Genomic DNA, 25886 nt, shown 5'->3' with positions numbered 1-25886 from the left:
ATGAAAGGATCAATCCAAGAAGATGTAACAGTTATAAATATATATGCACCTAACATAGGAGCACTGAAATACGTAAGGCAAATACTATCAGGTATGAAAGGGGAAATTAACAGCAACCCAATAATAGTGGGAGAGTTTAGTACACCACTCACACCTATGGGCTGATCAACCAAACAGAAAATTAGCAAGGAAACACAACCTTAAATGATACAATGGACCAGTTAGACTTAATTGATATCTATAGAACATTTTATCCCAAAACAATGAATTTCACCTTTTAGTGCACATGGAACATTCTCCAGGATAGAGCACATCCTGGGCCATAAATCTAGTCTTGGTAAATTCAAAAAAATGGAAATCATTTCAAGCATCTTTTCTGATCACAATGCGGTAAGATTAGATGTCAATTACAGGGGGAAAAATCTATGAAAAATACAAACATATGGAGGCTAAACAACACACTTCTGAATAATCAACAAATCATGGAAGGAATCAAAAAAGAAATCAAAATATGTATAGATACAAATGAAAATGAAAACACGACAACCCAAGACCCATTGGATTCAGTAAAAGCAGTGCTAAGGGGAAGGTTCATAGAAATACAAGCTTAGCTAAGAAATAAGAGAAAAATCAAATAAATAACCTAACTAGACACCTAGGCAACTAGAAAAAAGAAGAAATGAAGAAGCCCAGGGTTAGTAGAAGGAAAGAAATCACAAAAATTTGGGCAGAAGTAAATGAGAACAAAACAAAAGAGACTATAGCAAAAATCAACAAAACTAAAAGCTGGTTCTTTGAGAAGATAAATAAAATAGATAAGCCATTAGCCAGACTCATCAAGAAAAAAAGGCAGAAGAGTCAAATCAAAGAATTAGAAATGAAAATGGAGAAATCACAACAGACAACACAGAAATACAAAGAATCATGAGACTACTAACAGCAATTATATGACAACGAAATGGACAACTTGGAAGAAATGGACGAATTCTTAGAAAAGTATAACCTTCCAAAACTGAGCCAGGAAGAAATAGAAAATCTCAGCAGACCCATCACAGCATGGAAATAGAAATAGTAAACAAAATCTTCCAATAAACAAAAGCCCAGGACCAGTAGGCTTCATAGGTGAATACTACCAAAAACTTAGAGATGAGCTAATACCTATCCTAGTCAAACTCTTCCAGAAAATTGCAGACGAAGATAAACTCCCAAACTCATTCTATGAGGCCACCAACACTCTAATACCAAAACCAGACAAAGATGCCACCAAAAAAAGGAAAGCTACAGAGGTGGCAAGAATACACAGAAGAACTGTACAAAGAAGATCTTCACAAACAAGATAATCAAGATGATGTGATCACTCACACTCACCTAGAACAGACATCCTGGAATGTGAAATCAAGTGGGCCTTACAAAGCATCACTATGAACAAAGCTAGTGAAGGTGATGGAATTCCAGTTGAGCTATTTCAAATCCTGAAAGAGGATGCTGTGAAAATGCTGCACTCAATACGTCAGCAAATTTGGAAAACTCAGCAGTGGCCACAGGACTGGAAAAGGTCAGTTTTCATTCCAATCCCAAAGAAAGGCAATGCCAAAGAATGCTCAAACTACCACACAATTGCACTCATCTCACACGCTAGCAAAGTAATGCTCAAAATTCTCCAAGCCAGGCTTCATCAATACGTGAACTGTGAACTTCCTGATATTCAAGCTGGATTTAAGAAAAGGCAGAGGAACCAGAGATCAAATTGCCAACATCTTCTGGATCATAGAAAAAGCAAGAGATTTTCAGAAAAACATCTATTTCTGCTTTATTGACTATGCCAAACCCTCTTGGATCCCAATAAACTGTGGAAAATTCTGAAAGAGACAGACATACCAGACCACTTGACCTGCCTGTTGAGAAACCTGTATGCAGGTCAGGAAGCAACAGTTAGAACTGGACATGGAACAACAGACTGGTTCCAAATAGGGAAAGGAGTACATCAAGGCTGTATAATGTCACCCTGCTTATTTAACTTCTATGCAGAGTACATCATGAGAAACACTGGGGTGGAGGAAGCACAAGCTGGAATCAAGATTGCTGGGAGAAATATCAATAACTTCAGATATGCAGATGACACCACCCTTATGTCAGAAGGTGAAGAGGAACTAAAGAACCTCTTGATGAAAATGAAAGAGGAGAGTGAAAATTTTGGCTTAAAGCTCAACATTCAGAAAACTAAGATCATGGCATCTGGCCCCATCACTTTATGGCAAATAGATGGGGAAACAGGGGAAACAGTGGCTGATTTTATATTTTTGGGCTCCAAAATCACTGCAGATGGTCACTGTAGCCATGAAATTAAGACGCTTACTCCTTGGAAGGAAAGTTATGACCAATCTATACAACACATTAAAAGCAGAGACATTACTTTGTCAACAAAGGTCTGTCTAGTCAAGGCTATGTTTTTTCCAGTAGTCATGTATGGATGTGAGAGTTGGAATATAAAGAAAGCTGAGCGTAGAAGAATTGATGCTTTTGAACTGTGGTGTTGGAGAAGACTCTTGAGAGTCCCTTGGACTGCAAGGAGATTCAACCAGTCCATCCTAAAGGAGATAAGCCCTGGGGTTTCTGTGGAAGGACTGATGTTGAAACTGAAACTCCAATACTTGGGCCACCTGATGTGAAGAGCTGACTCATTTGAAAAGACCCTGATGTTTGGAAAGTTTGAGGGCAGGAGGAGAAGGGCACGACAGAGGATGAGATGGTTGGATGGCATCACCAACTCACTGGACATGGGTTTGGGTGATCTCCAGCAGTTGGTGATGTACAGGGAAGCCTGGTGTGGTGCAGTTCATGGTGTCACAAAGAGTCAGACACGACTGAGCTACTGAACTGAACAAGCCGATACCACTGATGAACACAGACGCAAAAATCCTCAACAAAATTCTAGCAAACATAATCCAGCAACATATTGAAAAAATCATACATTGTGACCAAGTGAACTTTATCTCAGAGATGCAAGGATTCTTCAATATTCACAAATCAATCAATGTAATACACCACATTAACAAATTTAAAGATAAAAACCATGTGGTTATCTCAATAGATACAGAAAAGCCTGTGACAAAATTCAATAAGCATTTATGATAAAAAACTTTCCATAAAACATGCATAGAAGGAACACACCTCATCATAATAAAAGCCATATATGATAAACCCACAGCAAACATTATCCTCAATGGCAAGAAATTGAAAGCATTTCCCCTAAAGTTAGGAACAAGACAAGGCTGCCTACTCTCACCACTACTATTCAAGATAGTTTTGGAAATTTTAGCCACAGCAAATAGAGAAGAAAAAGAAATAAAAGGAATCCAGATTGGAAAAGAAGTAAAACTCTCACTGTTTGCAAATGACATGATCCTCTACATAGAAAACCCTAAAGACACCACCAGAAAATTACTAGAGCTAATCAAAGAATATAGCTAAGTTTTAGGATATAAAATTAATACACAGAAATCCCTTGCATTCCTATACACTAACAATGAGAAAACAGAAAGAGAAATTAAGGAAACAATCCCATTCATCATTGAGATGAAAAGAACAAAGTATTTAGAATAAATCTACCTAAAGAAAAAAAAGACCTATATATAGAAAACTATAAAACACTGATGAAAGAAATCAAAGATGAAGCAAATATATGGATGGAGAAATATACCATGTTCATGGTTTGGAAGAATCAATACAATGAAAATGAGTATTCTACTCAAAGCAATCTATAGATTCAATGCAAGCCCTATCAAGCTACCAATGGTATTCTTAATAGAACTAGAACAAATAATTTCACAATTTGTGTGGAAATACAAAAAAACTTGAATAGCCAAAGCAATATTGAGAAAGAAGAATGAAACTGGAGGAATCAACCTGCCTGACTTCAGACTATATTACAAAGCTACAGTCATCAAGACAGTATGGTACTGGCACAAGACAGAAATATAAATCAATGGAGCAAAATAGGAAGCCCAGAGATAAATCCACACACTTCTGGACACCTTATCTTTGACAAAGGAGGCAAGGATATACAATGGAGAAAAGACAATCTCTTTAACAAGTGGTGCTGGAAAAACTGGTCAACCACCTGTAAAAGAATGAAACTAGTAAAACCAATACAGTATTGTAAAGTAAAATAAAAATAAAGAATGAAACTAGAACACTTTCTAACGCCATACATAAAAATAAACTCAAAATGAATTAAAGATCTAAATGTAAGACCAGAAACTATAAACTCCTAGAGGAGAACATAGGCAAAACACTCTCTGACATAAATCACAGCAAGATTCTCTATGACCCACCTCCAAGAGTAATGGAAATAAAAGCAAAAATAAACAAATGAGACCTAATTAAACTTAAAAGCTTTTGCACAATGAGGGAAACTACAAGCAAGGTGAAAAGACAGCCTTCAGGATGGGAGAAAATAATACCAAATAAGGCAACTGACAAAGAATTAATTCAAAACATACAAATAGTTCATGCAGCTCAATACCAGAAATAAATGACCCAATCAAAAACTGGGCCAAAGAACTAAACAGACATTTCTGCAAAGAAGACATACAGATAGCTAACAAACACAGGAAGAGATGCTCAACATCACTCATTATCAGAGAAATGCAAATCAAAACCACAGTGAGGTACCATCTCAAGTGAGTCAGAATGGCTGCTATAAAAAAGTCTACAAACAATAAATGCTCTAGAGGGTGCATAGAAAAGGGAACCCTCTTACACTGGGAATACAAACTACTACAGCCACTATGGAGAACAGTGTGGAGATTCCTTAAAAATGGAAAATAGAACTGCCATACAACACAGCAATCCTATTGCTGAGCATACACACTGAGGAAACCAGAATTGAAAGAGACACTTGTACCCCAATGTTCATCACAGCACTGTTTCCAATAGCTAGGACATGGAAGCAACTTAGATGTCCATCAGCAGACGAACAGATAAGAAAGTTCTAATACATATGCACAACGGAATATTACTCAGCTATTAAAAAACACATTTGAATCAGTTCTAATGGGGTGGATGAAACTGGAGCCTATTATGCAGAGTGAAGTAAGTCAGAAAGAAAAACACCAGTAAAGTATAATAATGCATATATATGACATTTAGAAAGATTTTAACAATGACCCTAAACGTAAGACAGCAAACGAGACACAGATATAAAAACAGATTTTTGGACTCTGGGAGAAGTTGAAGGTGGGATAATTTGAGAGAATAGCATTGAAACATGTATATTACCATATGTAAAATAGATCACCAGTCCAAATTTGATGCATGAAACAGGGTGCTTAAAGCTGGTGCACTGGGACAACCCAGAGGGATGGGATGGGGAAGGAGATGGGAGGGGTGATTGGGATGGGGTACACATGTACATCCATGGCTGATTCATGTCAATGTATGGCAAAACCCACTACAATACTGTAAAGTAATTAGCCTCTAATTAAATAAATTAATTTTTTAAAAAAATGAAACAATAGTTAGAACTGGACATGGAATAACAGACTGGTTCCAAATTGGGAAAGGAATACATCAAGGCTGTATATTGTCACCCTGCCTATTTAACTTATATCCAGAGTACATCATGAGAAATGTTGGACTGGATGGAGCACAAGGTGGAATCAAGTCTGCCAGGAGAAATATCAATAAGCTCAGATATGCAGATGACATCACCCTTATGTCAGAAAGTGAAGAAGAACTAAAGAGCCTCTTGATGAAAGTGAAAGATTTCAGGAGAGTGAAAAAGTTGGCTTAAAACTCAACATTCAGAAAACTAAGATCATGGCATCCGGGCCCATCACTTCATGGCAAATAGATGGGGAAACAATGGAAACAGTGAGAAACTTTATATTTTTGGGCTCCAAAATTACTGCAGATGGTGACTGCAGCCATGAAATTAAAAGATGCTTGCTCCTTGGAAGAAAAGGTATAACCTACCTAGACAGCATATTAAAAAGTAGAGACATTACTTTGTCTGCAAAGGTCTGTCTAGTCAAAGATATGGTTTTTCAAGTAGCCATGTATAGATGTGAGAGTTGGACTATAAAGGAAGCTGAGTGCCAAAGAAGTGATGCTTTTGAACTGTGGCATTGGAAAAGACTCTGAGTCCCTTGGACTGCAAGGAGATGAAACCAGTCCATTCAAAAGGAAATCAGTCCTGAGTATTCATTGGAAGGACTGATGCTGAAGCTGAAACTCTAATACTTTGGCCACCTGATGTGAAGAACCGACTCATTAGAAAAGACCCTGATGCTGGGAAACATTGAAGGCAGAAGAAGAGGAGGACAGAGGTTGAGATGATTGGATGCCATCACTGACTTGATGGACATGAGTTTGAGCAATCTCTGGGAGTTGGTGAAGGACAGGGAAGCCTAGCATGCTGCAGTCCATGATGTTGCAAAGAATCTGATATGACTGAGCGACTGAACTGAACTGATATTGCCATTTTAAACCTTGCTTTCCAGTTGAATTCTTAGTTCTTCCTTGTGTATTTCTTCTTTTTTCTGATCTTCTTTTTGTAATTTAAAGGTTTTCTTTCATATTATGCCTTAGTTACCTTTATGGTTGGTTTGTTAGTTTTTGTGAATCTATGTTTTGTTTGTGGTTACCATAGTTTTCAAGTGAGTATGTTAAGCCGTAAACTCTATCTGCTTGCATTAGCCTAATAGTCATATAAGTTGAAACACATTCTGAAAGATTTACATTTTTAATTCTCTCCCCCAAATTTTGTGATGTCCTATTGTACATGTGCATATGTAAGCCTGTTGCTGTGTGTTTAGTTATTATAAATGTTTTTAAAAAATCTATATATTAGCCTATGAGAATGATCTTGTCTTTTCATACATTTGCCTTTCCTATTGTGATTTCCCCTTATTTTCTTCTTTGGACTCAGGAAATTTTCAGCCATCATTTCTATAAATACATTTTTAATCTCTTTTTTCTCTCTTGTCTTCCTGGAACCTGTTATGCACAGGTTGGCACACTTCATATTATATTATCTTGTATGTTGTCCAGTGAATTTTGTGTTCCATATCACTTATTCACTTTGTATTATTTAGTCTTTTTTCATTGCTTCTAGATTGGTTTTTATCTCAACAGTTGAACTGTCTAATTTTGATTGATTCCTCTGTATAGTTTCTACTACCTTGCTAGAGTGATCTGTGTTTCTGTTGAAAAAGGCTCTGATGCTGGGAGGGAGTGGGGTAGGAGGAGAAGGGGACGACAGAAGATGAGATGGCTGGATGGCATCAGTGACTTGATGGACGTGAATCTGAGTGAACTCCGGGAGTTGGTGATGGACAGAGAGGCCTGGTGTGCTGCAATTCATGGGGTCGCAAAGAGTCGGACACGACTGAGAGACTGAACTGAACTGAACTGAAGAGTTTCTTTCCTTTCTTTCTTTTTTAGAATTTTTAAACAAAAAGTTGGGTGGTAGCAGTTTCAGGTGGTGAAAAGTATGTTCTTAGTACTTGGTCTTTTAGGTGTTCAGTTCAGTTGCTCAGTCATGTCCGAGCATGTATCACTTGACTGACTTCTATGATTCCACTAGAATTCCACTATCAATCCACTAGAGAAGGAGCAGCTTAGTAATGCAGAGGAAGTAGTGTGCATTATTGTCCTTAGGTGAGAAAGAACATGAAATAATTGGGTAACTACACTGAATGTGGCACAGTATGTGTGAAGGAATGGGGGCAATGTGGGCAGGAAACCAGAAGGTGAAATATGTGGTTCAAAATGTAGGCTGAGGCAGATGAGTTCTCTGGGTTAAAAAAAAAAATGTCAAAAGTATTTCAGATGAAGGGTACTGAAAATAGATGTGTTGGGTTTTCTGGAAAAGACTTAATTTTAAACATATTTTTTGTCTCATCCTCATAAGTTTAGTTGAATTTCTTAGACTACTTAATGTTTACTTTTATGAGATCACAGTTGTTTTCAGAACATGGTATAATTAAACTTGTGATATTGACATTTCTAACTCTGAATTTCTATGATTCTATGTATGACTTTCATTTGTTCTGTTTATATTTAAAACCCTTGCCTCAAAATATGTCACCTTGTTTTGTTCATAAACTCAAAGATGTCAGTTTCTTATTGTTTTCTCCAGAAACAGTGCTTACTTGCTATTTTTCTCATAGGACTTCCTTGTTCCTCAGGCTACAGATAATAGGAGTGATCACAGGGGTGACTACACCATAGTACAGGGTAATCAATTTGTTCAAGTCATCTTTTGGACTTTAGCTGCCTGCACATGAATAAAATTGTCTCATAAAACATAAATAACCACTGTTATGTGGGCCGAGCAGGTAGAAGAGGCCTTTTACTTTATTCAGCTGAACTGATTCTCAGTAACAGCATAGATGATGAAAATATAGGAAACAAATTAGCAGTAATGGAGCAAATGAAAATATTACATTGTCGAACATTATTGTACTCTCATTCAAGAAAATACTTAATGAAGACAGCTTTAATAAAGGCAATATTTCACATACAAAAAATATTACTTCTATTCTTTCACAAAAGAATACTCATAATGTGAGTATATTTTGTGCCAATCCATTGAGAAAGTTTAGTCCCCAGGAGATAGCTGTCATCTAAACACGAAGTGTCCTGTTTATGATGATGAGTAATCGCAGAAATTTGTTGATGGCCATGTAAAAATGTATGTCATCACTGCTAGGAACACACACTCTGTGGAACCCATTATATAAAGAGATAGACATTTATATAATTGTCTGTTGTTGTTATGGTTTAGTTGCTAAAAGTTGTGTATGACTCTCTTGCAATCCCATGGACTGTAGCCTGCAAGGCTCCTCTGTCCATGGGATTTCCTAGGCAAGAATACTGGAGTTGGTTGCCGTTTCCATCTCCAGGGTATCTTCCTGACCCAGGGATCGAGTCCATGTCTCCTGCATTGCAGGTGGATTCTTTATCACTGAGTCACCAGGGAAACCTATTTATATAACATAGGCTATGAATGACATAGTTTCCTCAATAATAGGAAGAGGATACAAATAAGGATGTGTGTCACATATCCAGGAAGGAGAGACTACCAAAAAGAAGTCCATGATGTCCATGGTGTGTGGAGAAGGGGTTCTTAGAAGGTTAGGAAGACTAAGGTGCTGTTCTCTAGGATTACCAGGCACATCAGTAAAGATATGACAAAAAGAAATTTTTGTCAGTTCCTTGGTATTCAGAAAGATCTCTCAGAATGAACTTAGTTTCAATTTATTAATTGTTCCTTTCCATTTTTCTTTTTTCATTCTCGAAATGACTCAGATAACAAAATAGCACAAAATAGTTAAGTGAGTGATCCCATGTTACATTTAAGATGTATTAATAATTGGGGCAGAGGGTGTAACAACTGTGTGAGCACTAGCTGGAGTAGTGGTAATAGCAGTGAGATCAGCTCATGGGATTCCTCTTCTAGCCCATAGAGCAGCTGACCAACACTGATAACTTATTTAAAAAAATAGACTGCTGTATTCTGTATCCTGGGATTGTGATATACAAAGTCTTCAGTGACGAAAATGATTTGCATTTTTAGTAATTAACTGTTAAGAGATAGGATAAAAAAAATAGTAACTGACATTTCTCTGTCCAAAAGTAAAAGAATAATTCCATTTGCTTGAAACATTTTTCTGATGTGACTTATCTGGGTGCTTCACTTAACTAATGTTGGACATAGGAATTTGAGACCCACATGTGACTTCAGGAAAAGAAAGGAAGAAATGGTTAAAGAGCTCTGTTCTTGTGAAGGAAGTTTAACCACACAGGAGCAGAACATGTCCAGAAAGCAGTTCCTTCTAATCAGGTCAACTTCAGAAACAGCGCTGTTGGACACCCAATTTTTTTTTCTTTTTTAAAAAATTTATTTTATTTTTTTACTTCACAATACTGTATTGGTTTTGCCCTACATTGACATGAATCTGCCACAGGTGTATATGAGTTCCCAACCCTGAACCCCCCTCCCACCACCCTCCCCATATCATCTCTCTGGGTCATCCCAGTGCACCAGCCCCAAGCATCCTGTACCCTGTATCGAACCTAGACTAGCGATTTGTTTCTTACATGATAGTATACATGTTTCAATGCCGTTCTCCCAAATCATCCCACCCTCTCTCTCTCCCACAGGGTCCGAAAGTCTGTTCTTTTCATCTGTGTCTCTTTCGCTGTCTCATATACAGGGTTATCATTACCATCTTTCTAAATTCCATATATATGTGTTAGTATACTGTACTGGTGTTTTTCTTTCTGGCTTACTTCACTCTATAATTGGCTCCTATTTCATCCACCTCATTAGAACTGATTCAAATGTATTCTTTTTAATGGCTGAGTAATACTCCATTGTGTATATGTACCACAGCTTTCTTATCCATTCATCTGCTGATGGACATCTAGGTTGCTTCCATGTCCTGGCTATTATAAACAGTGCTGCGATAAACATTGGGGTACATGTGTCTCTTTCTATTCTGGTTTCCTCAGTGTGTATGCCCAGCAGTGGGATTGCTGGGTCATAAGGCAGTTCTATTTGCAGTTATTTAAGGAATCTCCGTACTGTTCTCCCAGTTAGTGGTTTAGTGGTGAACAAATTGTGTTCACTATTTGGGTAGAACAGTTCAGGAAAAGGTGAGCACTATGTGCAAGAATGGCTGAGAGCACCTGGAATGGCTGAGAGCATAAGGTCTTTCTGCCATATTTTCAATAGACTAAGTCAGGACAAAACCATCAGAATATGTTAATGGTTTAGGAATTATCAGTTCAGTCGCTCAGTCATGTCCGACTCTTTGCAACCCCATGAATCACAGCACACCAGGACTACTTGTCCATCACCAACTCCCGGAGTTCACCCAAACTCATGTCCATCGAGTTGGTGATGCCATCCAGCCATCTCATCCTTTGTCGTCCCCTTCTCCCCCTGCCCCCAATGCCTCCCAGCATTGAGTCAACTCTTCGCATAAGGTGGCCAAAGTATTGGAGTTTCAGCTTTAGCATCAGTCCTTCCAATGAACACCCAGGACTGAGCTCCTTTAGAATGGACTGGTTGGATCTCCTTGCAGTCCACGGGACTCTCAAGAGTCTCTTCCAACACCACAGTTCAAAAGCATCAATTCTTTGGTGCTCAGCTTTCTTCACAGTCCGACTTTCACATCCATACATGACCACTGGTAAAACCATAGCCTTGACTAGATGGACCTTTGTTGGAAAAGTAATGTCTCTGCTTTTCATTATGCTATCTAGGTTGGTCATAACTTTTCTTCCAAGGAGCAAATGTGTTTTAATTTCATGGCTGCAGTCCCCATCTGCAGTGATTTTGGAGCCCAGAAAAATAAAGTCTGACACTGTTTCCACTGTTTCCCCATCTATTTCCCATGAAGAGATGGGACCAGATGCCATGATCTTCGTTTTCTGAATGTTGAGCTTTAAGCCAACTTTTTCATTCTCCTCTTTCACTTTCATCAAGAGGCTTTTTAGTTCCTCTTCACTTTCTGCCATAAGCGTGGTGTCATCTGCATATCTGAGGTTATTGATATTTCTCCCGGCAATCTTGATTCCAGCTGTGCTTTTTCCAGCCCAGCATTTCTCATGATATACTCTGCATAGAAGTGAAATCAGCAGGGTGACAATATACAGCCTTGACGTACTCCTTTTCCTATTTGGAACCAGTCTGTTGTTCCATGTCCAGTTCTAACTGTTGCTTCCTGACGTGCGTATAGGTTTCTCAAGAGGCAGGTCAGGTGGTCTGGTATTTCCATCTCTTTCAGAATTTTCCACAGTTTATTGTGTTCCACACAGTCAAGAGCTTTGGCATAGTCAATAAAAGAAATAGATGGGTTTTTTTGGAACTCTCTTCCTTTTTTAATGATCCAGTGGATGTTGGCAATTTGATCTCTGGTTCCCCTACCATTTCTAAAACTAGCATGAACATCTGGAATTTCACGGTTCACTAATTGCTCATGTCTGGCTTGGAGAATTTTGAGCATTACTTTACCGGTGTGTGAGATGAGTGCAATTGTGCAGTAGTTTGAGCATTCTTTGGCATTGCCTTTCTTTGGGATTGGAATGAAAACTGACCTTTTCCAGTCTTGTGGCCACTTCTGAGTTTTCCAAATTTGCTGGCATATTGAGTGCAGCGCTTTCACAGCAACATCTTCCAGGATTTGAAATAGCTTTACTGGAATTCCATCACCTCCACTAGCTTCATTCATAGTGATGCTTTCTAAGGCATACTTGACTTCCCATACCAGGATGTCTGGCTCTAGGTGAGTGATCACACCATCATGATTATCTTGGTCGTGCAGCTCTTTTTTTGTACAGTTTTTCTGTGTATTCTTGCCCCCTCTTCTTAATATCTTCTGCCTCTGTTAGGTTCATACGATTTCTGTCCTTTATCGAGCTCATCTTTGCATGAAATGTTCACTTTGTATCTCTAATTTTCTTGAAGATATCTCTAGTCTTTCCCATTCTGTTGTTTTCCTCTATTTGTTTACATTGATCACTGAGGAAGGCTTTCTTATCTCTCCTCACTATTCTTGGAACTCTGCATTCAGATGCCTATGTTTCCTTTTCTCCTTTGCCATTTGCCTCTCTTCTTTTCACAGCTATTTGTAAGGCCTCCCCAGACACCCATTTTGCTTTTTTGCATTTCTTTTCTATGGCGATGATCTTGATCCCTGTCTCCTAGACATTGTCACGAACCTCTGTCCATAATTCATCAGGCACTCTATCTATCAGATCTAGTCCCTTAAGTCTATTTCTCACTTCCACTGTATAATCATACAGATTTAAGTCATACCCAAATGGTCTAGTGGTTTTCCCTACTTTCTTCAATTTAATTCTGAATTTGGCAATAAGGAGTTCATGATCTGAGCCAGAGTCAGCTCCTGATTTTGTTTTTGCTGACTGTATAGAGCTTCTCCATCTTTTGCTGCAAAGAAAATAATCAATCTGATTTTGGCATTTACCATCTGGTGATGTCCATATGTAGAGTCTTCTCTTGTGTTGTTGGAAGAGGGTGTTTGCTATGACCAGTGCGTTGTCTTGGCAAAACTCTATTAACCTTTTCCCTGCTTCATTCTGTATTCCAAGGCCAAATTTGCCTGTTACCCCAGGTGATTCTTCACTTCCTACTTTTGCATTCCAGTCCCCTATAATGAAAAGGACATCGTTTTTGGGTGTTAGTTCTAAAAGATCTTGTAGGTCTTCATGGAACTGTTCAACTTCAGCTTTTTCGGCATTACTGGTTGGTGCATAGACTTGGATTACTGTGGTATTGAATGGTTTGCCTTGGAAACGAACAGAGATCATTCTGTTGTTTATGAGATTGCATCCAAGTATTGCATTTTGGACTCTTTTGTTGACCATTATGGCTACTCCATTTCTTCTAAGGGATTCCTGCTGGCAATAGTAGATATAATGGTCATCTGAGTTAAATTCACCCATTCCAGTCCATTTTAGTTTTCTGATTCCTAGAATGTCAATGTTCACTCTTGCCATCTCCTGTTTGACCACTTCCAATTTGCCTTGGTTCATGGACCTAACATTCCAGGTTCCTATGCAATATTGCTCTTTACAGCATCGGACCTTGCCTCTAGCATCAGTCACATCCACCTCTGGGTATTGTCTTTGCTTTGGCTCCATCCCTTCATTCTTTCTGGAGTTATTTCTCCACTGATCTCCAGTAGCAATTTGGGCACCTACCGACGTGGGAGTTCCTGTTTCGGTATCCTATCATTTTGCCTTTTCATACTGTTCATGGGGTTCTCAAAGCAAGAATACTGAAGTGGTTTGTCATTCCCTTATCCAATGGACCACATTGTGTCAGACCTCTCCACCTTGACCCACCTGTCTTGGGTGGCTGCACATGGCATGGCTTAATTTCATTGAGTTAGACAAGTCTGTGGTCCATGTGTTTAGATTGACTAGTTTTCTGTGATTATGGTTTGTGTGTCTACCCTCTGATGCCTCTCACAACACCTACCACCTTACTTGGGTTTCTCTTAACTTGGACGTGGGGTATCTCTTCACAGCTGCTCCAGCAAAGCACAGCTGCTGCTCTTTACCTTGGATGAGGGGTATCTCCTCACAGCTGCCCCTCCTGACGTTGAACGTGGAGTAGCTCCTCTTGGCCCTCCTGCACCCACACAGCCAATGCTCCTTGGACATTAGGGATTATAGCAGGATATAATAATAGATTCAGAGTGAGATAAGATACATTTCCAAGACTTCTGGCTGCTTATTTGAAATACACTAATGAATCTAATATAATTAAGCCTTTAAGGCCTTATTCTTGAAGTTTTTGAAAGTTTTTTTTTTTTTTTTACCATTTTCCCCCTGAGGACTTTAAACTTATGGCTTGGAAAATTGCATGAGTCCCTGAGAAATATTTAAGTTTCCTTGCTGAGCCTAGAGAACATTCTTCAAAGAAAACAATGGGGCGGTATTTCTACTTGGGTTTGAAGGGCAAGGAAAATCTTTCATTTTCTCAAATATTCATTTTCTTACTTTGTACTAGCAGAACCAAAATATACTCCCTTTTTAAACAATCAAATTTGGCTCTAATGTATGGAAACTTTTAAAGCAATTTTAATAGTACATTTCCTATCAATAGTTTTCAGAGATGTTCAGTGACATTATAGCTCCTCAGTGGTAGCACATTCAGAAATTTATCAACATTATGGAAAATTTTGTATGATAGACTGCAAATAGAAGACCAGTGCAAGACTATCTGCCGTGTTGCAGCCTAAGTGGCAACTCAACCTTCCCTTTAAGGTGATTGCTGAAAACATACTGATAACATACATTCAAGGGATATCAGTTTAGTGAACAGAGTTGAAGTAAGCCATGTGCTTTTATGATAGAGTATTTCTTACTATGAAGCATCCATAGAAAATAGGAATATAAAACATTCTAAGATGATATTATCTTCAATATACTGAAATGGAGAAAAATAAAGAAAAATATGTCCAGAAGAGTAATTTGAAACCTGAAATAATAATTTGAATATCCAAAAAAGCTGGGCATTTAGATTGAGTCCATCTTACTGGGAATAAAGATTCATTTAATCAGAATATAGTTTTCTGGTCCTTGGTTCAGTGTAAGTGCATACATGTCTACTGGTGTCATTTACTGGTGCAGGGTGGTTGCTGTGAAATAGACAACAGATTTTCATTCTTATCCAGAACATATAGTAGGGTGGCATCACCAAAGTTCAAATTCTGTACCAGTTTACCTCATGGCACCAATTCAGTTTCCTTTGGTTCAGTTTAGAAATGTTTTTACAGTTTTAATCATGAACAGATATATAGTCCATGTCTGGGAGCCTCTCACTGGGGCTGCTATTTGGAAATCTTTGTTACTTGTTCTTGAATACATCTTCTGGTTTGTGTGAAAAGGAAATGAAGAGAAATAGTGAGTCCCTTGACTAACAGGAAAGAATTTTGACTTTCATGGTTATTTGTGCATGAGTATTTTGGGAATTGTTCAGAGAAATTTTAATTTTTTGTGTTGTTGATGGTGATGCATTCCTGTAGTAACTTTAGATATAATATTTGTCAGACACACACACACACACTCACTCATTTAACTGTTAATAGAATGAATTGAAATAGTCTTTTCAAAAATGTCAACCTGTGAGTTACTGGTTTTAAATGGTGCTGGCCTTGGCTATAGTGGTAAAACATTCTTCACTATCAAGTGAGAAGGGTTTGGTAAAACATGCATCAAAGTCATATCATATTGTGATGAAAATTATACACAGTTGGTTGGGTAAGAAGAGACCAGATACCTGAACATGTAACTGGGACAGAAATGTGAAAAAGTTGAAAAAAATGCACAAGTCAATGGAAGCTAAAGGAAACCAAAATAGTGTTTACCATATGCCAGATGCTTTTATGTATGTAAAAATTCTCTCTCCCAAAAACATCACAATGAGGCTATTAAAATCCCTGTGGTGTAGGTAAGAATATTGAGACATTAACATTAAGTAAATTGCCCAAGGTCACATAACTAATAACTGGCCCTCTTAGCAGAGAGCATATGGATGAAGGACCCTAGCCCTGTGGTCACTGCTGGCCAGAGACAGGCTTATTCCATAGAGAAGTCATGTATAGTGTGTGTTCATATGTTCTTCACAAACACAGAGGCTGGCCACCACTCCAGTACACTTAAAAGAGGGTTTAAGAGAGCCCTGAGTTGAGCAGCATGGACTAAAGCTACAGCTCTTAGTGGTTTGAGCTACTAGGTAGGATAAGTTTGGGAAGAGATAGAGTTGGGAAAATAGGAAGTGGAGGCCTTCATAGCGGAGGGCTTCATAGCTGTTTCTTCAGCACAGACTTGCCATAGGCACATGGATTGGGTAGTGCTTTGAGCTTCTTCCTGTCCACTGTGAAGGTCATCTCAAAGCATGTTTCCCTCCAAACCTGAAAGCTGCTTATGCCTCTCTGTGTTTGAGACTATGGAGAGGGTAGTTATATTTATTGTGATGTAATATTTTTAACATCTTGTGACTTCATGCTAGAATTTTTATACTTTCTTTAGAACTTTTTCACAGAAATATTAAAGCACATCTGCATATTAGTAAAAAAATCTCAACTTCATACCAAAAAAAAGGATATTCTTTCCAACAGACATAGTGAGTTTACAGAGTAAAACTGCTTCTTAGTCACCATTTACCAGGTAATTGGTTCTTGAGTGCCTTTGTTTATCATGTAGAATTAAGAAAGCTAAATCTGGGACTCAGAGTAAAAGAAGCATGCATCTTTACAGAATAAAAATATCCAAAAGCATAATAAGTTAGATTGATTGAAGTAGGGGAAATAGGATGAAAAGAGAAGTACCCTAATAGTGGCCCGATACAGGTACATCGGAGGAGAGGATGGCAAAACACTCCAGATACACTGGAAGAGGGAATGGCAAACCACTCCAATATTCTTGCCTTGATTACCTCATGAACACTATGAAATGGCAAAAAGATATGATTCTGAAGATGAGCCCCCTAGGTCCAAAGGTGTCCAATGTGTTACTGAGGAAGAGCAGAAGGGCAGTTATTAGTAGCTCCAGAAAGAATGAAGCAGCTGTGCCGGGAGCCAGCACAGGAGATCCCACCCGTGACAAGGTCATGTGGAGAGACCTGATGGGGCAAGACGAGTCAGGTCTCAAGGGGTCCTCTGCCTGAGCATCTACCCCGAAACCAAAATCTGTCTGTTTACTGTTTGCTATACTATACTCTTCTGATATTACAGGGGGCTATACTCGAGCACCTTTCTCAGGAAAAAGTTAACAGAGCTCCAACTGGTCTCCTGCATATGAAAAGAATGTTTCAGCTCAAACCCCTTTGGTGGCTCTCTAACTTGCCTGACAGGTTTAACTATGCATGTGAATTGTTTACGGCCCCCAACCACAAGAGGCACGAAGCTTAAAGCATCTTAAAGATATACAGCCCCTTTTTTAAAAGAGCTAATAATTATATTGGTGATGGATTTCACTGTTGAGTCAATGACTGCTACCAGACCTCCATATTCTTCATCTTTTAGGCACCTGGAGGATATTAATCAATGTAATTGGGATATAGAAAAAGGAATATAGTAGCTTTTATGTTAGCAACACTAGACTTTTGAGTTAATATTCTCTTTGTTATAAATCACTGTACTCCTCTTTCTTTGTTATAAATAGTTGTGTCCTTGCTATGTAAGAATGTAACTTTATTTAGTGCTTTCTGAGAGTGGCACCAGACTTTGGAAAGAACAAAACTTTTAAGGGCAAATAAGTTTTCTGGTTGACAGACCCTTATCAGAAAAGGGCCGTAAAATGCTAATAGGCCTTCTGGCCAGAAGATGATGTAAATCACTTAAGACTTGTGTATACAGCTAGGTATGCAGAGAGAAAGCCTGGTCTCGATAAGAGTCAGGGCTGCTGACGCTGCATAATTTTGTATTATCCATTGATCTCTATGTACAACCAAAAGTATAAAAAGCTTTCCTGGACAATGAAGGAGGGGCCAGTCACTGGAAAGACTGGTTTCCCCCATGTGGTCTTTTCTCCTTCTCTTCTTTTCTGGCTGAATTCCCATCTGGGGCGTGGAGGCTCACCATGTCTACTTACTTGCCCTGGCTTCTAAGACCCACGCGAGAGGGAGCCCAAGGCGGGGAACCCTCTGCTATTCAAGTGGGTGCCGGTGGCCTACGTAGATGGTGCAAACCTCTTGTCTCGAGGTTTTATTAGCTTTCCACGTAAACCAAGTTATTCAGCCTCTTTTCTCCATTAATTTTCCTGCTACACTATTCTTTCCTAATCTTTATATTTCTAATTAAATAATTAATTATTTCTAAGATGCCAACTCCATCTCCCCATCCAATTACCCTGGATCCACTGGGGCTGGACCCCAGCACCGCTGGGCCAAAGAGGAAATGACACTAAGTTTTGGATATGTCTGGTGGTGAAAGTAAAGTCCGATGCTATAAAGAACAATACTGCATAGGAACCTGGAATGTTAGGTCCATGAATGAAGGTAAATTGGAGGTGGTCAAGCAGGAGATAGAGTGAACAGTGACATCTTAGGAATCAGTGAACTAAAATGGATGGGCTGGGCGAATTTAATTCAGATGACAATTATATCTACTGCTCTGGGCAAGAATCCTTTAGAAGAAATGGAGTAGCCCTCATAGTCAGCAAGGAGTCTGAAATTCAGTATTTGGGTGCAGTCTCAATGACAGAATGATCTCTGTTCATTTCAAAGGTAAAGCATTCAACATCACAGTAATCCATGCCTATGTCCCAACCACTAATGCCAAAGAAGATGAAGTTGACTGGTTCTAAGAAGACCCCCAAGACTTAGAACTAATACCACAATAAAGATGTCCTTTTCATTATAGGGGACTGAAATGCAAATTAGAAAGACAAGAGATACCTGGAGTAACAGGAAAGTTTGGCCTTAAAGTACAAAATAAAGCAGGGCAAAAGCTACAGAGTTTTGTCAAGAGAACACACCGATCATGGCAAATAACCTCTTCCAACAACACAAGAGACAACTCTACATATGGATATCACCAGATTATTAATACAAAAGTCAGGTTGCTTATATTCTTTGCAGCTGAAGATGGAGTAGCTCTATACAATCAGCAAAAATAAGACCTGGAGCTGACTGTGACTCAGATCATGAGCTCCTTATTTCAAAATTCAGACTTAAATTTAAGAAAGTAGGGAAAACCACTAGGTCATTCAGGTATGACCTAAATGAAAACGCTGAAGATTATTATACAGTGGAAGTGAAGAATAGATTTAAGGCATTATATCTGGTAGACAGAGTGTGTATGTAATGCATTTTGAAGCGTTACTATGAATAAAGCTAGTGGAGGTGATGGAATTTCAGCTGAGCTATTTCAAATCCTAAAGGATGATGCTGTTAAAGTGTTACACTCAAAATGCCAGCAAATTTGGAAAACCCAGCAAGACTGGAAAAACTCAGTTTTCATTCCAATTCCAAAGAAGGGCAATACCAAAGAATGTTCAAACTACCATACAATTGTGCTCATTTTACATGTTAGTAAGGTTATGCTCAAAATCCTTCAAGCTAGGTTTTAAAAGGATGTGAACCAAGAATTTCCAGATGTACAACTTGGGTTTAGAATAGGCTGAGGAACCAGAGATCAAATTACCAACATTCAATGGATCATAGAGAAAGCAAGGGAATTTCAGAAAAACATCTTCTGCTCCATTGACTACATGAAAGCCTTTGACTGTGTGAATCACAACAAACTTGGAAATTCTTGAAGAGGTGGGAATGCCAGCCACATTACCTGCTTCCTGAGAAACCTGTATGCAGGTCAAGAAGCAACAGTTAGAACCAGACATGGAACAATGGACTTGTTCAAAATTGGGAAAGGAGAAAAACAAGGCTGTATATTGTAACCATGCTTATTTAAATTTTATGCAGAGTACATCATGTGAAATGCTGGGCTGGGTGAATCACAAGCTGGAGTTAAAATTGCCATGAGGAATCTCATCAACCTCAGATACTCAGATGATACCAATCTAATGGCAGGAAATGAAGAACTAAAGAGCCTCTTTCAGAGAAGGCAATGACACCCCACTCCAGTACTCTTGCCTGGAAAATCCCATGGGTGGAGGACCCTGGTTGGCTGCAGTCCATGGGGTCGCTAAGAGTCAGACATAACTGAGCGACTTCACTTTCAATTTTCACTTTCATGCACTGAAGAAGGAAATGGCAACCCACTCCAGTGTTCTTGCCTGGAGAATCCCAAGGACGGGGGAGCCTGATGGGCTGCCGTCTATGGGGTCGCACAGAGTCAGACACGACTGAAGCAACTTAGCAGCAGCAGCAGCAAAGAGCCTCTTTATGAGGATCAAAGAGGAGAGTGAAAAAAACTGGCTTAAAACTCAACATTCAAAAAATGAAGCTCATGGCATCTGGTCTCATCACTGCATGGCAAATAGAAGGGTAGAAAGTGGAAGCTGTGAGAGATTTTCTATTCTTGGGCTCCAAAACTGCAGCCATGAAGTTTAAAAAATGCTTGTTCCTGGAAAGGAAAGCCATGATAAACTAGACAGTGTATTAAAATCACTTGGTCAACAAAAGTCATATAGTCAAAGCTGTGATTTTTCCAGTAGTCATGTATAGATGTCAGAGTTGGACCATAAAGAAGGTTGAGTGTTGAAGAATTGATGAACTACTACTAAAAAAAAATTATTTGATTTCTTCCAGGTAAAAGAGAGATGTAAAATGGTGTGGGAAAACAAAACCATTCTGGTGGAATTTTTTCTGAAGGGACTTTCTGGTTATCCAAGGCTTGAGCTACTGTTTTTATGCTAATCTTAATAATGCATGTGGTCATCCTTCTGGGAAATGGCACCCTTATTCTCATCAGCATCTTAGACTCCCATCTTCACACCCCTATGTACTTGGGGAACCTCTCCTTTTTGAACATCTGTTACTCCACCACCTCCATTCCCCCCATGATGGTGAGCTTCTTCTGAGAAAGAAAAGACCATCTCCTTCTCTGGCTGTGCTGTGCTAAGGTTCCTTGGCTTGGCCATGGGGACAACAGACTGTGTGCTCCTGGGCATGATGGTCTTTGACTGATTTATGGCTATCTGTAACCCTCTGAGACAATTCTGTTACCATGAGCAAGGCTTCCTTTGTGCCCATGGCAGCTGGCTCCTGGTTTGCAGGGATTATCAACTCTGCTGCATGAACTGCATTTGTGGTACAGTTGCCCTTTTCCAGGAATAATGTCATCAAACATTTCTCCTGTGAAATTTTGGCTGTCATGAAACTGGCTTGTGCTGACATCTCAGGCAATGCATTCATCATGTTTGTGCGACATTGTTCACATTGAGACCCCTTCTCTTGATTGTCATCTCTTACTCATTAATCATCTCCAGCATTTCAAACATCCACACTTCTGAGGGGGGAAGCGAAGCCTTCTCTACCTGCTCTGCTCATCTGACTGTGGTTATAGTATTCTTCAGAACTATTCTCTTCATGTACTTGAAGCCCAAGTCTAGAGAGACACTCAATTCAGATAACATGGATGCTACTGACAAACTTATAACTGTGTTCTATGGAGTGATGACTCCCATGATGAGTCCTTTAATCTGCAGTCTCAGAAACAAGGATGTGAAGGAAGCAGTAACACATCTATTTAATAGAAGTTTCTTCAGCAAGTGAATGGAGGAAGTATAGGATTGGAAACATGCTGGACAGTGTAGAAACTTGAGAATTATGTAGTGTTTTGGTTATCTTGACTTCTTTTTGTATTTTTTATATTTTATTTTATATCTTAATTTTTTATATTAAAAAAATTCAATAATGACGTATAGCATTTCAAAGTTATTTCATGCTCTTTATAAAGAATTTGCAAGATACAGGACAGTAGAATGAGAAGAAGAGAGAGATCACCTATTACTCTAAAACTTTATGAAAAACATGCTATATTCCTTGCAGTATTGGCATTGTGTGTTATATGCTCTTTTATGTTCAAATTTTATGCAATATTATTTTATAGGCATTAATTCATTAAATCTTTCAAAATAAATAATTGCCTTTGTTAGGAAAAAATCTAAACAGAAATCTCCCAAAACACTGTACCCACATTCCAGTTTTGGTTTCCTACTAATCTCCAAATAGTCCTAAACCAGGAAATGCTATTTTCTTGCTCAATATTTAGAATATTTTTTTCCTATGGAATTTACTGATATTGAACATTTGCAACTATAGAGGGAGTGGGTAAATGGGGCTTTTGGGTGAGCCTTATGCAATCAATCAGGATGTTTTTTTGTGTTTCCTTAAATTTTTTTTTCAGCTTACATGATAGTATTATCATAAAGAACATTTAGCAAAATTAAAACGTAGTTTGAAAGTCTGCTGATCCAAGTAAAAACGTGGACAAATGTTGAGCTGGATGGGAGGTCATATCAGTGTGATTTAGAAGACCAGATTCTTTGATATCCTGAAGACCTTAATTACTTTTCTAAATCTTAGAATATCCAAGCTCTTGGTCTTAGTGTATATCTGACTATATGTCTTATCTCTGTTACTAACTAGCATAGTGATCTTTGAAAGCAGAGAATTGGGAGATGTCAGAAGAAGATAACATTATCTTGATTTTCCTTGGCTTTCTCTTCAAATTTTCACTCTACCTAAAGAGAACACTTCTAATTTACAGTCTAAGATGAATGATAGGTTTGTTCAAGAATGAGGCACATCCTAGGAAATTCATTTGGTTGGACACATTTTGATAAAGCTGTAAAGTCATAGGATGTTGAGCATAAACTTTTTTACATAGACAAATAAAAAATGTTCGTGGAATTTGAGGTATATTTATTTTATTATTCCAAGTTTACTTTTTAATTTTAGTAGAAGTAGTATAAACAGTCATGAACTATATTGAATTACCTCTAGCTTCCATCATCATAGTTCACAGAGTAAATCTGATGGCAAAAGATGAGACCATTGATGTATCAGATTCATACTGTGACAAAATAAGTTATGAGAACCTATTACTTCCCATATACCAGCTCACAGAACTCCATCCACCCCAACTAAGAGTTCCAAGTAGGTGGAAAACTTCTGAAGTTAGGCATGTTATGTTTGACCCACAGGATATCCTGCATACTAATTTTGTCTTTTCTAAAAACTTGAGTCCAGCTGCTTCCAGAAACTCTCTGAGATGACTGTATTAGGTCCTAGTCTTTTAACAACTCATAAATTTCCTCTAGAAAATTTATTAAAACAAATAGAAATTTTAATGTGCTGATTTCTCCTCAGAGTAGAACACCAGAAGGGTTTCCCTTTCAAAGGGTGGTGGAATCAAGATGTGGAGGAAAGAAAGGCAAGTCACCTGTTTTGATGTAGCCATGTATTCAAGTTTACTTGGCAAATACACTATCATTATGTTAAATACACTATCTTTATAATACTGATATACTTGTTTAATACTTGAGCCTCTAAAGGATTGACTGGTTTGATCTCCTTGCATAGACAGCATAAACACTGAGAGGGGGTAAATAGTCCTCCAGAAAGACAGGACTTAGCAGCAGTTTATATCCTTACTAGTATTGATCTGTGCATTTTTGGTTGGCTCCTGTCCTTAAAATATGTCATATCTAACCAATCAGTTTAAAGATCACATTTTAACTTAACATCTTTATGGCCCTTGGATAGCAAGAAGATCCAACCAGTCCATCATAAAGGAAATCAGTCCTGAATATTCATTGGAAGGATGGATGTTGAAGCTGAAGCTCCAATACTTTGGCCACCTGATGCGAAGAACTGACTCATTAGAAAATACCCTGATGCTAGGAAAGATTGAAGGCAGTAGGAGAGGAGGATGACAGAGAATGAGATGGTTGGATGGCATCACCAGCTCAGTGGAGTTTGAGCAAGCTCCAGGAGTTGGTGATGGATAGGGAAGCCTGGCATACTGCAGTCCATGGGGTCGCAAGGAGTCACTACTGGGCAGCTGTACTGAATGTCTTATATTGATCCTTAGATTAAGTTGCCACACTTTATTGTGCCTGCTGGCCATTTAAAAGTGGACCAGATGTAAGGGCTAAAGATGAATGGATCACCAGTTGTTTTTCCCTCAGGCATATGGAACAGATGTTAATTACTGCCCTTTCCTGGATCTGAGTGCTGATAATTTATCAGACCAAGGACACATTTCAGGAATTCGGGACAAAAGGTATAGTTTTAGGTTAATGGGGTGAGATGTTTATTGAAAAGAAGACCGAGGTCTCAGAGTCTTACCCTGACTACCTAGCAATTTCTACCTCATTCCCAGTCCCTTTGTTGGATCCTCAGGAGGGAAAGCCTGACGTGGGTTTCAGAACTTTCACAACAGTAGGAGAACTTATTGGGCATTATTGTTCTCCAGTTTGTGGGTCACCCACCTGGCAGGTATGAGATTTGATTTTATCAGGCTGCCACCATCTCGCTGCAGCTTTGTCTTTGTGCAGCTTCTTATCTTTTGATGTGGTGTATCTTTTTTGGTGGGTTCCAGAGTCCTCCTCTGATGGTTGTTGAACAACTAGTTTAATTTTGGTGTTCTCTCAGGAGGAGATAGTGCATGTCCTTCTATTCTGCCATCTTGAACCAGAAGTCTCAATTTATTTTCGTCTTTGTGCTTTACACCTCTGTGTGTGCCTAAGGATATACTTTCTTTTCTTGCCTTACTTTCTCTTCCTTCCTTTTTTCTTTAATTTTTTTATTTTTTCTTTTACAGTATGTCTCAGTTTTAGAAATGTATAATATGTTTATTCAAAAAGTCAGCATTTACCTAAGCTAAGTATATAAAGTGAATGTCTATAAAATCTATAGTTTCTAAAAAATCTATAAAGAAATTGTGTACTGTAAATAACCATTTATACTTCAAAAATGGTGTAAGTGTGTTTGTGTGTTAATATGGGTATATGTGTGAAAAAGAACTGGGGGAGAGATAGAGAGAGAGAGAGAGAATTCAACTGGGGAAACTTTGATAACATTGCACAAGACTCCTTCTGATTCTGTGTGAAGCAGAGTAATAGGCTTCCTGTAATTAGGTCTTTAGGGCTTTATTTCTGGAGTCTCATAAGTTTTATGCATATTTCATCTATGAAGCAATTTAAAACTTTGAAGAGGTTTAGAAACATCCTTTAGAACATTTAAATTGTGTCCCAAAGCCTGAAGCAGGTTCTTTAGGTATTTGTAGGGCTCCATAGTATGGTTGTATTTCAGCCTGGGCTTCAGGGGCAAGTTGTCCTATTCATAAAATTTATTACTAAATATTAATTTTCTTTCTATTTTGAACTAGAGGAATCTAACAATGCTTTATTTGAACTAAAGGAATTTATCCTAGTTATCATACCTGCAACTTGCATATTTCTATAGATGTCAACAAATCAGTGAATTTCTATGGCAAAATGATTACTCAGTAGCTGCCTCTTTAGAGGTTCAGCTACTAATGAGGAGTCATGAAAATTGGCTACGTGTGAAAAAGAAAGATAAAAATATCTATTGTTGCTCCAACCTAGAGAGTCAGAACCTGGTGTGAAGGTAAGTTATTGTAAAGGCAAGAACCAAATCTTATCAACTACAAGCAAGAGTTGGACTGATGGGTTAAATGTGTCAAGTTTGGAATTAAGATGTTTTTCTCACTGAAGAGAGACTAAATATTGGAAATGGAATTTAAGGATCTAGTCACTGACAGGTAGTAGGGAAAAATAAAGACTTTTGAGATCACAAGAGCAGTTTAACATGCAAGGAACAGAATGGAATTTGCCCAGTAGTTATGAATTACTTTGTGTCAATGTGTAGCTTTTTAGAGTAGCACACAGTATTTGAACACTCTGTT

At 38.4% G+C, this 25886-nt stretch overlaps 1 pseudogene; it reads left to right on the top strand.

The window, feature by feature from the left end:
* The first annotated feature begins 20776 nt into the window (after positions 1-20776).
* On the top strand, positions 20777-21724 carry LOC128052716 (olfactory receptor 13C9-like; annotated as a pseudogene).
* Positions 21725-25886: the final 4162 nt, after the last annotated feature.

The sequence above is a fragment of the Budorcas taxicolor genome, chromosome 8 (genome assembly GCF_023091745.1).
Source record: "Budorcas taxicolor isolate Tak-1 chromosome 8, Takin1.1, whole genome shotgun sequence".
In the NCBI taxonomy this organism is placed as follows: domain Eukaryota; kingdom Metazoa; phylum Chordata; class Mammalia; order Artiodactyla; family Bovidae; genus Budorcas; species Budorcas taxicolor.
The sequence above is the reverse complement of the archived record's forward strand: the minus strand, read 5'-3'. Positions and strand labels throughout refer to the sequence as shown.